Source organism: Bufo bufo, chromosome 1 (genome assembly GCF_905171765.1).
Source record: "Bufo bufo chromosome 1, aBufBuf1.1, whole genome shotgun sequence".
NCBI lineage: Eukaryota > Metazoa > Chordata > Amphibia > Anura > Bufonidae > Bufo > Bufo bufo.
The window spans coordinates 811,719,590-811,732,403 of record NC_053389.1 but is presented as its reverse complement, the minus strand read 5'-3'; the positions used below and the strand labels follow the sequence as shown (position 1 = coordinate 811,732,403).

The following is a 12,814-nucleotide window of genomic DNA, read 5'->3' as shown; positions in this document are numbered from 1 at the left end:
CCAGGACGCCGGCACATGGATCCGCAGTGTGGGCTTTTTTAAAAGTGTCAGCTGCTGATAATAGTGTTGCCATCTGCAGCCTGTGCTGTCAACGCATAAGTCGCGGTAAGCCGAACACTCACCTAGGGACGACCGCCTTAAGAAGGCCCCTGGCCTCCCATCACCGAGCCCAGTGGGAGAAACACCGTCAGAACCCACAAAGCCACACTCCCGGCGCTCCACGTCCTGCCTCTTCTCCTTCTCCTCTCTCCTCCCATTTGTCCTCCACTCCACCTTCCACCGTGCCGTTGTCGCGTTCATCTGGCAGAAGGCAGGCTTCTGTGGCCCAAATGTTCGAGCGTAAAAAGTTGATGACACCGGATAACCCCAGTGCCCAATGGCTGACCGCTGGCTTGTCGGAACTGCTAGCCCTCCAACTACTGCCATATAAACTGGTGGACTCGGAGGCCTGTAGAAAATTTGTGGCCATTGGCACACCGCAATGGAAGGTCCCCGGAAGGAAATATTTCTCCCAGAAGGGCGTCCCAGAGCTATATGGCCATGTTCAGCGGCTAGTGAATATATCTCTGGCACACAGTGTCGGTGCCAAGATATATCTGACTAGTGATGGACGAACATCAAATGTTCGAACTGCAAGTTCACGGTGGGCCCCATTCACTTTAATGGCAGGGGAACCTGAAAAACCTTCAGGTCATATTTTCAGCCACCAAATACTTAGTAGAAGTGTACAAATAGTCCCACAACATGGACAGTGACATACTGACAAAAATTCCAACAAAAAATATGTATCTTAATCAGGGGACATTTTAATGCATCCTAAAGGGGAATTCTCTGAAATGTGCCCTGTTGAAGCCTAGAAAAATTAAAATTTAGGCCACAGGAGTACGGGCCTTAAAAATTAGGCATTCACCTGACATAAAAGAAATTCTGATTATGTGGCTCAAGGTACATTATGCGGTCAATGGATAAAAATTGTACTGTAGGCCACTGGACTACAGGCCCCAAACATTAGGCATTCACCGTACAGAGAAGATCAAGTGATTATGTGGCCGGCGGTATATTAGACGGTCAGTGGATATCAATTTTACTGCAGGCCAGTACAAATACAGGTCAAATACATATGTTTAAAAGAACTAAAAATATAAAATTGGATTAAAAACATGGCTAACAAAATCCCCCCTCAGGAAAAAAAAACCTAATGATAATAGTTGAAATTCGATAACACAAATGCTGCACTATCCAAATGCACAATATAGAAAGTATATTATTGGTATATAGCACCCCTGCTTCAATCAGTTTTTTGGAGGTGCAACTGTTAATTTACACCAGTAGAAATTATTTGTTCCAATAGCGCTTGTCCCTCTATATAGCTGCGGTATCGCAACAGAACCGCACACAACTGCTGCACAATACAAATGCACTATAATATACTTTCTATGTTAGAAAGTATAATATAAGTATATCACACCCCTCAGTAAGTCACACCTATCGATAGCACACCTATACCAGTCCGTTAAAAGGACTTTTGTGGCCCTATTAGTTAGTGTTTGGTGTCCCTAACAGTCTGTCCCTGCTCCACACAGCAACCTCTCCCTACACTGGCAAAAGACAGAATGTAAAATGGCTGCCATATCAGGTTTATTTATAGGGTAGGGGGTATGTCTATGTGCTAAAACGTCTCAATTGGCGGTCCTGTTCCACCTGATGGATGTGTCATGGGTCAAAGTTCTTCACAATGTAAAAGAATATGGCGCCGGCGGACATCGCCATATGTTCGCCCATTCGGCGAATCGCGAACGAGCAAAGTTTGCCACGAAACGAACACCGGGCGAACCGCAAGGCCATCTCTACATCTGACCACAGACACGTGGTCTAGCAAACATGGGCAGGGAAGGTACATAACTTTTACTGCCCACTGGTTAAACCTTCTGACGGCTGTCAAGCATGTAACCCGTGGCACCCGTGTGGATTTGGTGTTACCACCAAGGATTGCATGCAGGCCTGCCTCTTCTTCTCCTCCTCCTCCTCCATCCTCTGTCTCCTCCTCGGCTGACTCCTCCTTTTCCACTGCTACCGCCTCTTCCGCAGCACCCCCCAAGCTCCCCAGAACCTATTCGACGTCCCAGGTGAGACGTTGCCATGCTGTGCTGCGGATGTTGTGCCTGGAAGCCAAGAGCCACACCGGTCCTGCACTCCTTTCAGCTCTGCAGTCACAGGCCGATCAGTGGCTAACCCCACTTAATTTGCCAGTTAGTAAAGTGGTGTGCGACAACAGTACCAATCTGCTGAGCGCACTGAAACAGGGCAAAATGACACACGTGCCGTGCATGGCACACGTCCTGAACTTAGTCGTGCAGCGATTCATTGCCAAATACCCCGGGGTCCAGGACATCTTGCGGCAGGCCAGGAAAATCTCATTTTAGAAGATCTCTGTCACGGATGATGTTGCAGATAGCTGGAACTTATGAATAAACGTCTGACTGGCTTGATCCCAAACTAAGGAGCATATAGGTGAGCCCTATAAAACCCTAAGAGCTCTCCCTGACTGCTATGCCCATGCAAAGGTCTCAATGGTAGACGATTGCATGCCCATGTACATATGACTGTGTGACACCTGAAAACCCTATAATAGTGAGGGGACACGACCACCGGCTCCCTGCACTTAATACGGACGGAGTCAGGGTCACCTAGAATCAAGCCAGCAAGGAAACACAATACATTAAAAGACTTATCTGAGCAAACAGCAGCAGCAGCCTCCAGCAGTGAACACTTCATCCAGGAAGTAGTATAAACCGCAAAGTGAGGCAGAATGGGAGAGAATATAAAGGGAGACGATTAGTCTAAATAGGTGACACCTGGGAGAAGGAAAGGAGATGACAAAGTGAAACCAAAACAAAGAAAGTCATGCAAGAGGTAGAGAAGGACGTCTGCCAGACCTTCTCACAGAACTGGCGGTGACAATCTCACACGGCCATGGCTCGCCTTGCTGACGTTCAGCGGTGACACCACCTGTCCGTCGGACGTCTGATTTGTGACAGTCCGACGCGCTGGAACTCCACCTTGTATATGCTTGATAGGCTGCTCCAGCAGCAACTTGCTGTTAACGACTACCTGTACGAACTATGCAGCAGGACAGGTTCTGGGGAGCTTGGTTTCTTTTCACCGCGCCAGTGGCTGCTCATGCGCGACGCATGCAGACTTCTGCGGCCATTTGATGAGATCACCAAACTGGTCAGTCGCAGCCAGGGCACCATCAGTGACATCGTACCTTACGCTTCTTTCTGGAGCGAGCAGGAAGATGAGGAAGATTAATGAATTCCCAGGGGGGCTACTCCATCTGAGACAAGTCAGCAGGAGTCTGAAGAGGTGTCAGAGGCGGATGGTGGCTGGGGGAGGAGGAGCAAGAAGAGCAGGCTTTGAGGGGGACTTCAAACTTTTTGGGGATCCCTGGTGTTGTCCATGGCTAGGGGGAGGAGACCGAGGACGACATTCTCCTGGGCGATGAGCAGGAGCCAGGGAGCTCCACCGCTTCCAATTTAGTGCAAATGAGGGCCTTCATGCTCCAGTGTTTGAAGAGGGACCCCCGTATAAAAAGCATGAAGGGCAAGGACCAGTACTGGGTGGCAACGTATGTAGACCCCCGGTACAAACACAAAATGGCGGACATGTTACCAGCATCACAGAGGGCTGGCAGAATGCAGCATTTCTAGGCCTTGCTGAGAGAGATGCTGCATTCTGCTGTTGTGGGCACTGGCAGAGGAATTTCCACCCACAGCGAAACAGGTGCGGGTACCAATCCTACCACGCCTGCAAGAAGAGGGCGGTTTGAAGATGTGTTGGTCACTTCGGATATGAGATCATTCTTGCAGCCAACCCATCGACAGCCGCCCTCCAGATCCAGCCTCAGGGAACGCCTAGACCGACAGGTGTCCGACTACATCGGGTTAACGGCCGATGTGGACACTATGAGAAGCGAGGAACCCCTGGACTACTGGGTGTGCAGGCTTGACCTGTGGCCAGAGCTGGCACAATTTGCCATGGAACTCTTGGCTTGCCCTTCGTCGAGTGTCCTGTCTTAAAGGACGTTCAGCGCAGCAGGGTGGATCGTGACCGATAAGCGCACTCGCCTAGCTCACGACAGTGTGGACTACCTCACATTTCTAAAAATGAATGAGGCATGGATCTCGGAGGAATTCAACACCTGTGACGACCACGTGTAATTGAATTTCCTCATGCCAGTCCACACATATCCACCACCACCCAGAACAAAGAATGGTCCTTGGCTTCTGTATCTACAGCGGCATAAAAGGCCTTTTCTGTCAGGTGAATGCCTAATTTCTGGGGCCTGTACTGGCCTACAGTAAAATTTGTATCCAGTGACCGCCTAATGTACCTCCAGCCACATAATCATAAGTTATTTTCTGTCAGGTGAATGCCAAATTTTTGGGGCCTGTACTGGCCTACAGTAAAATTTTTAGCCAGTAACTGCCTAATGTATCTCCAGCCACATCATCACAAGTTCTTTTCTGTCAGGTGAATGCCTACTTTTTTGGGCCTGTACTCCCGTGGTGGCTGCAAATATGACCTGAGGTTTTTCAGGTTCGCCTGCCATTAAAGTCAATGGGGCCCGCTGCAAACGCGCGGTTCGCGAACATTTGATTGCGAACGCGCGAACGCGAATTGTCCCGGCCGATGTTCGTTTATCACTAGTGTTAAATCTCATTTGCCACTTCTCTGCCAAAGCCTCTACTCTATCCAGATCGCTCTGTAGTAGTATACTGTCCTCTTCTGGTGTTAATTACTTTACACAGTTTAGTGTCATCTGCAAAAAAAAATATTTTACTATGCAAGCCTTCTACAAGATCATTAATAAATATATTGAAGAGAATAGGGCCCAATACTGACCCCTGAGGTACCCCACTAGTGACAGTGACCCCTCCAGTACTGACACCTGAGGTACTCCACTAGTGACAGTGACCCAATCTGAGTGTGTACTGTTAATAACCACCCTCTGTTTTCTATCATTGAGCCAGTTACTTACCCACATACAGACGTTTTCTCCCAGTCCGAGCATTCTCATTTTATATACTAACCTTTTATGCGGTACAGTGTCAAATGCTTTGGAGAAGTCCAGATATACGACATCCATTGATTCACCACTGTCAAGTCACGAACTTGCTTCCTCATAGAAACTGATTAAATTAGTTTGACATGACCGATCCCTCATGAAGCCATGCTGATATGGCGTTATTTGCTTATTTTCATTGACATACTCCAATATAGCATCTCTTAGAAAACCTTCAAACAGTTTACCCACGACAGATGTTAAACTTACCGGCCTATAGTTTCCCGGCTCTGTTTTTCTACCCTTTTTGAATATTGGCACCACATTTGCTATGCGCCAATCCTGTGGAACACTCCCTGTCAGTATAGAGTCCGCAAATATCAGAAATAAGGGTTTGGCTATGACATTACTTAATTCTCTTAGGATACGGGCGTGTATGCCATCTGGTCCTGGCGATTTGTCTATTTTAATCTTTTTAAGACGCCGCTGTACTTCTTTCTGGGTCAGACAGGACACTTTTAATGGGGAATTAACTTTTACATTCTGCATTTCATCTGACAGTGTTTATTTTTTTCAGTGAATACAGTGGAGAAAAAAATTTTTTAATAGCTTTGTTTTCTCCTCATCGCTCTCTGCGACTCCCCCCTCATTACTCTGTAGAGGGCCGACACCTTCAGATTTATACTTTTTACGTTACATTTATGTAAATGAATCATTTTTGGGTTAGTTTTGCTCTCTTTGGCAATTAATCTCTCGGTCTTTAGTTTGGCTGCTTTTATTAGTTTTTTACATATTCAATTTTTTCCCTAATAGTTTTTCAGTGCTTCCGTGCTTCCCTCCTGTTTTAGTGATTTAAATGCTTTCATTTTGTCATTTATTGCTTTCTTTACAGTTCTACTTATCCACATTGGTTTCTTCTTGTTCCTTAACCTTTTATTCCCATAAGGTGTGTACCTCTCACAATTAGATTTTAGGATGCTTTTAAAAATATCCAATTTTGTGGCTGTATTTTTTTTGTTTTAGTTTTTTTTTTTCTTAGCCAGAAGTAGTATATTTTAAACTCAATCGAGGAGACTGATGTGATGATGTGAACAGCTCTGTAGCTAAAATCCGGATGACAGAATCCCTTTAATAACTTTATTAATCAGAAATTGAGACTCCCGATTCCATTTATGGTTGAATGTTGCGTATTGAGTGATCTCTCTAAGGTAAATTGCCATAAGTATAGGAAGATTCTTTTGAATAGGATATTGTTCTTAGCTAGACTTCTGATAAGGCTCCATTCAGACGTCCACACTTTGGGTTCGGATCAGTTCCGCAATTATGCTGAACGGGTGCGGACCCATTTATTTTCAATGGGGACGGAAAACATGCGGACAGCACACAATGGACAGCACACAGTGTTCTGTCCGCATCTGCATTTCCGGTCCGTGGCTCCGCCAAAAAAATAGAACATATACTATTCTTGTCCGCAGCTGCGGACAAAAATAGGCATTTCTATTGGGGTGCCGGCCCGGTGTTTTGCGGATCAGCAAAACACTGCGGACTTGTGAATGGACCCTTAGTCGAGTTTGGTTCTCACGAGATGTTCCAAATTTGAATACTTGGATAAATCTGGTTAATAGGGCAAAAAACTATGAGAATGTCCTATATAGGCAAAGTAATAGACAGGAGTAGTGGACTAAGATATGGGAGGCCTGGAAGCCTTAATCCTTCTCGCCCCCCATTGTATGTTTCTACTATTGTTGTCTGAGTGGGATCATGGAGGGTTTTTAAGACACATCGCAAGGGTAGGGTGGGCTGGGAAATGGGTGATTATGGGGAATTGAAAATATTTCATATTGTAAAATATAATGGGTTGTATATGTCTTTTTTACTAATAAAAAAAAAAGAAAAAAAATATAATGTAGCGGAGGGAGCCTCCGTTTCCATGTTAGTGTGGCCCGGTGAGCTGTGAGGGCCTGGTACCGTAGTCATTCCCGTTGTCGGGATGACGGGCCTGAGCTCACCATGACTGGAGAAAAGAAAAAGAAGAGGCTGAATCGCAGCATACTGCGGGCTAAGAAAATCGTAATCAAACATGGAGGGACGGTGAGTGGTGACAGCTGTAAGGCAGGTAGTGAGCTGCAGAGGCGGCTCTTCCATTAGGACACTTAGGCCACCGCCTAAGGCCTCGCGCTGGTGGGGGCCTCGCTCTGGCTCCCACCCGACACCGCCGCAAAAACAATTATTGGCAGCAGGGCGGACTGAGCGGTCGGGCACTTCGGACGTGGTCCGAGGGCCCGGCTGGGAAGGGGGCCCGCGGCGGCAGCAGGTCACAGGGAGATGAACGCTTCCATTGGACAGCGATACAGATGGAAGTGCTGTGGGGCAGGGGAGGGAGAGGTGTCTCCCTTCCCTGTTCCTCTGATAGACTGCCAACACAAGGCCCGCAGCCTATCAGAGGCCGGTTCATGCAGAGCAATGACGTCATTGCGCCGCCTGAGCCGTACAGCGTGGGACACAGGCCAGAAGAGGCCTGCATCGCAGCGGAGGTAAGTAAAAGTGTTTTTGTTTTTCGGACTATCTGTTACTGGCACATGGGGGAGGGGAAAAAGGAGAGAGGCACTTGATACTGGCACATGGGGGGGAGGAGAGAGGCACTTTATACTGGCACATGGGGGCACTTGATACTGGCATATGGGGAGGGAAGGAGAGAAGCACTTGATACTGGCACATGGGTGGGCACTTGATACTGGCATATGGGGGGCACTTGATACTGGCACATGGGGGGCACTTGATACTGGCACATGAGGGGAAGAGAGGCACTTGTTACTGGCAAATGGGGGGAGGGGCACTTGTTACTGGCACATGGGGGGGAAAGGCACTTGTTACTGGCACATGGGGGAGAGAGAGGCACTTGTTAATGGCACATGGGGGGAGAGAGGCACTTGTTACTGGCACATGGGGGGAGAGAGGCACTTGTTACTGGCATATGGGGGGCACTTGATACTGGCACATGGGGGGCACTTGATACTGGCACATGGGGGGAAGAGAGGCACTTGTTACTGGCACATGATTGGGGGATATCTATGGGGGGCACTTGATACTGGCACATTATTATGGGGCACTATGGGGGCTTCTACTGATGCCACAAAGAAGGGGTATTTTGTATGGGGGGGCTCTGTGTGGTACTAGTATTATCAGGGGGTTTATCTGTTTCTGCAGTATAGTATTTGGGAGTTAGGCAGCACAGTATTGGGGGTAGTAGGATGATTTGTCCAGAAGATGGGAGGATGATGGAAAAGTAGTAAACTAAGATTTTTGTTGTTGTCAAACTGCAGAGACGGAAAATGGCGACAAAATGGTCTGAAAGGAGACGATGAGGACAGAGAACATCTACATCAAATGAGGCGTCACTGGATGTAAGAGGTATGTGGTGCTGTATTTCTGTAGTGATGGGATCAGGGGCGTAACGATCGCGGTGCGACCGCAGGGTGGAGGCGGTATATGGGCATGGCTGGAGGCAGAACATGGGTGGGGCCTGGAAGGGGGCCCTTGATCTATTTTTCCCAGGGGCCCTGAGGGGTTCTCAGTCTGCCCTAGCACATAGGCATGTCTTCTGAACGTTGCCAGCCCCACCCCCAGAGCGCTGCGCAGCCACGCAGGGGAGAAGAAGAAGGAGCCAGGGCCCTCACCTCAGTCCATGTCTGGCTGCCGCCCACAGACAGACAGTGGTGCCCGACCAGTGAATATAAGCCCAAGGTGTGTGTGCCCTGCCCACTGCAGTGTACCCTGTACTGTCATGTCAGTACAGGGTTAAGATGCACAGTGATGTCACATACAGTACAGCCAGCCCAGGGTTAATATGCACTGTGTTATCTCAGTATAGCCAGGGTTAATATGCACTGTGACATCTCAGTACAGGGTTAATATGCATTGTTACATCTCAGTATAGGGTTAATATGCACTGTGACATCTCAGTATAGCCAGGGTTAATATGCACTGTGACATCTCAGTACAGGGTTAATATGCACTGTGACATCTTAGTATAGCCAGGGTTAATATGCACTGTGACATCTCAGTATAGCCAGGGTTAATATGCACTGTGACATCACAGTATAGGGTTAATATGCACTGTGACATCACAGTACAGGGTTAATATGCACTGTGACATCTCAGTATAGGGTTAATATGCACTGTGACATCTCAGTACAGGGTTAATATGCACTGTGACATCTCAGTATAGGGTAAATATGCACTGTGACATCTCAGTATAGGGTTAATATGCATTGTGACATCTCAGTATAGGGTTATTATGAACTGTGACATCTCAGTATATGGTTAATATGCACTGTGACATCACAGTACAGGGTTAATATGCACTGTGACATCTCAGTATAGGGTTAATATGCACTGTGACATCTCAGTATAGGGTTAATATGCACTGTGACATCTCAGTACAGGGTTAATATGCACTGTGACATCTCAGTATAGGGTTAATATGCACTGTGACATCTCAGTACAGGGTTAATATGCACTGTGACATCTCAGTATAGCCGGGGTTAATATGCCCTGTGACATCTCAGTACAGGGTTAATATGCACTGTGACATCTCAGTATAGGGTTAATAAGCACTGTGACATCACAGTACAGGGTTAATATGACTATGACATCTCAGTATAGGGTTAATATGCACTGTGACATCTCAGTACAAGGTTAATATGCACTGTGACATCTCAGTATAGGGTTAATATGCACTGTGACATCTCAGTACAGGGTTAATATGCACTGTGACATCTCAGTACAGGGTTAATATGCACTGTGACATCTCAGCCCAGGGTTAATATGCACTGTGACATCTCAGTACAGGGTTAATATGCACTGTGACATCTCAGTACAGGGTTAATATGCACTGTGACATCTCAGTATAGGGTTAATATGCACTGTGACATCTCAGTATAGGGTTAATATGCACTGTGACATCTCAGTACAGGGTTAATATGCACTGTGACATCTCAGTACAGGGTTAATATGCATTGTGACATCTCAGTATAGGGTTAATATGCACTGTGACATCTCAGTATAGTCAGGGTTAATATGCACTGTGACATCTCAGTATAGGGTTAATATGCACTGTGACATCTCAGTATAGGGTTAATATGCACTGTGACATCTCAGTACAGGGTTAATATGCACTGTGACATCTCAGTACAGGGTTAATCTGCACTGTGACATCTCAGTATAGGGTTAATATGCACTGTGACATCTCAGTACAGCCAGGGTTAATATGCACTGTGACATCTCAGTACAGGGTTAATATGCACTGTGACATCTCAGTATAGGGTTAATATGCACTGTGACATCTCAGTACAGGGTTAATATGCACTGTGACATCTCAGTAGAGGGTTAATATGCACTGTGACATCTCAGTACAGGGTTAATATGCACTGTGACATCTCAGTATAGGGTTAATATGCACTGTGACATCTCAGTACAGGGTTAATATGCACTGTGACATCTCAGTACAGGGTTAATATGCACTGTGACATCTCAGTATAGGGTTAATATGCACTGTGACATCTCAGCATAGCCGGGGTTAATATGCACTGTGACATCTCAGTACAGGGTTAATATGCACTGTGACATCTCAGTACAGGGTTAATATGCACTGTGACATCTAAGTACAGGGTTAATATGCACTGTGACATCTCAGTATAGGGTTAATATGCACTGTGACATCTCAGTATAGCCGGGGTTAATATGCACTGTGACATCTCAGTACAGGGTTAATATGCACTGTGACATCTCAGTACAGGGTTAATATGCACTGTGACATCTCAGTACAGGGTTAATATGCACTGTGACATCTCAGTATAGGGTTAATATGCACTGTGACATCTCAGTATAGCCGGGGTTAATATGCACTGTGACATCTCAGTACAGGGTTAATATGCACTGTGACATCTCAGTACAGGGTTAATATGCACTGTGACATCTCAGTACAGGGTTAATATGCACTGTGACATCTCAGTACAGGGTTAATATGCACTGTGACATCTCAGTATAGGGTTAATATGCACTGTGACATCTCAGTATAGCCGGGGTTAATATGCACTGTGACATCTCAGTACAGGGTTAATATGCACTGTGACATCTCAGTACAGGGTTATTATGCACTGTGACATCTCAGTATAGGGTTAATATGCACTGTGACATCTCAGTATAGGGTTAATATGCACTGTGACATCTCAGTATAGGGTTAATATGCACTGTGACATCTCAGTACAGGGTTAATATACACTGTGACATCTCAGTATAGGGTTAATATGCACTTTGACATCTCAGAACAGGGTTAATATGCACTGTGACATCTCAGTATAGGGTTAATATGCACTGTGACATCTCAGTACAGGGTTAATATGCACTGTGACATCTCGGTACAGGGTTAATATGCACTGTGACATCTCAGTACAGGGTTAATATGCACTGTGACATCTCAGTATAGGGTTAATATGCACTGTGACATCTCGGTACAGGGTTAATATGCACTGTGACATCTCAGTATAGCCGGGGTTAATATGTACTGTGAAATCTCAGTATAGGGTTATTATGCACTGTGACATCTCAGTATAGGGTTAATATGCACTGTGACATCTCAGTACAGGGTTAATATGCACTGTGACATCTCAGTACAGGGTTAATATGCACTGTGACATCTCAGTACAGGGTTAATATGCACGGTGACCTCTCAGTACAGGGTTAATATGCACTGTGACATCTCAGTATAGGGTTAATATGCACTGTGACATCTCAGTATAGGGTTAATATGCACTGTGACATCTCAGTATAGAGTTAATATGCACTGTGACATCTCAGTACAGGGTTAATATGCACTGTGACATCTCAGTACAGGGTTAATATGCACTGTGACATCTCAGTACAGGGTCAATATGCACGGTGACCTCTCAGTACAGGGTTAATATGCACTGAGACATCTCAGTATAGGGTTAATATGCACGGTGACCTCTCAGTACAGGGTTAATAAGCACTGTGACATCTCAGTATAGGGTTAATAAGCACTGTGACATCACAGTATAGGGTTAATATGCACTGTGACATCTCAGTACAGGGTTAATATGCACTGTGACATCTCAGTACAGGGTTAATATGCACTGTGACATCACAGTATAGGGTTAAAATGCACTGTGACATCTCAGTATAGGGTTAATATGCACTGTGACATCTCAGTATAAGGTTAATATGCACTGTGACATCACAGTACAGGGTTAATATGCACTGTGACATCTCAGTATAGGGTTAATATGCACTGTGACATCACAGTACAGGGTTAATATGCACTGTGACATCTTAGTACAGGGTTAATATGCACGGTGACCTCTCAGTACAGGGTTAATATGCACTGTGACATCTCAGTACAGGGTTAATATGCACTGTGACATCTCAGTATAGGGTTAATATGCACTGTGACATCTCAGTACAGGGTTAATATGCACTGTGACATCTCAGTATAGGGTTATTATGCACTGTGACATCTCAGTACAGGGTTAATATGCACTGTGACATCTCAGTATAGGGTTAATATGCACTGTGACATCTCAGTATAGGGTTAATATGCACTGTGACATCTCATTACAGGGTTAATATGCACTGTGACATCTCAGTATAGGGTTAATATGCACTGTGACATCTCGGTACAGGGTTAATATGCACTGTGACATCTCAGTATAGGGTTAATATGCACTGTGA

The 12,814-nt window shown here is 45.8% G+C and overlaps 1 pseudogene; it reads left to right on the top strand.

Moving 5' to 3' along the window:
* The first annotated feature begins 7,075 nt into the window (after positions 1-7,075).
* LOC120988955 overlaps positions 7,076-12,814 on the top strand; it is a 30,413-nt pseudogene continuing 24,674 nt past the window's right edge.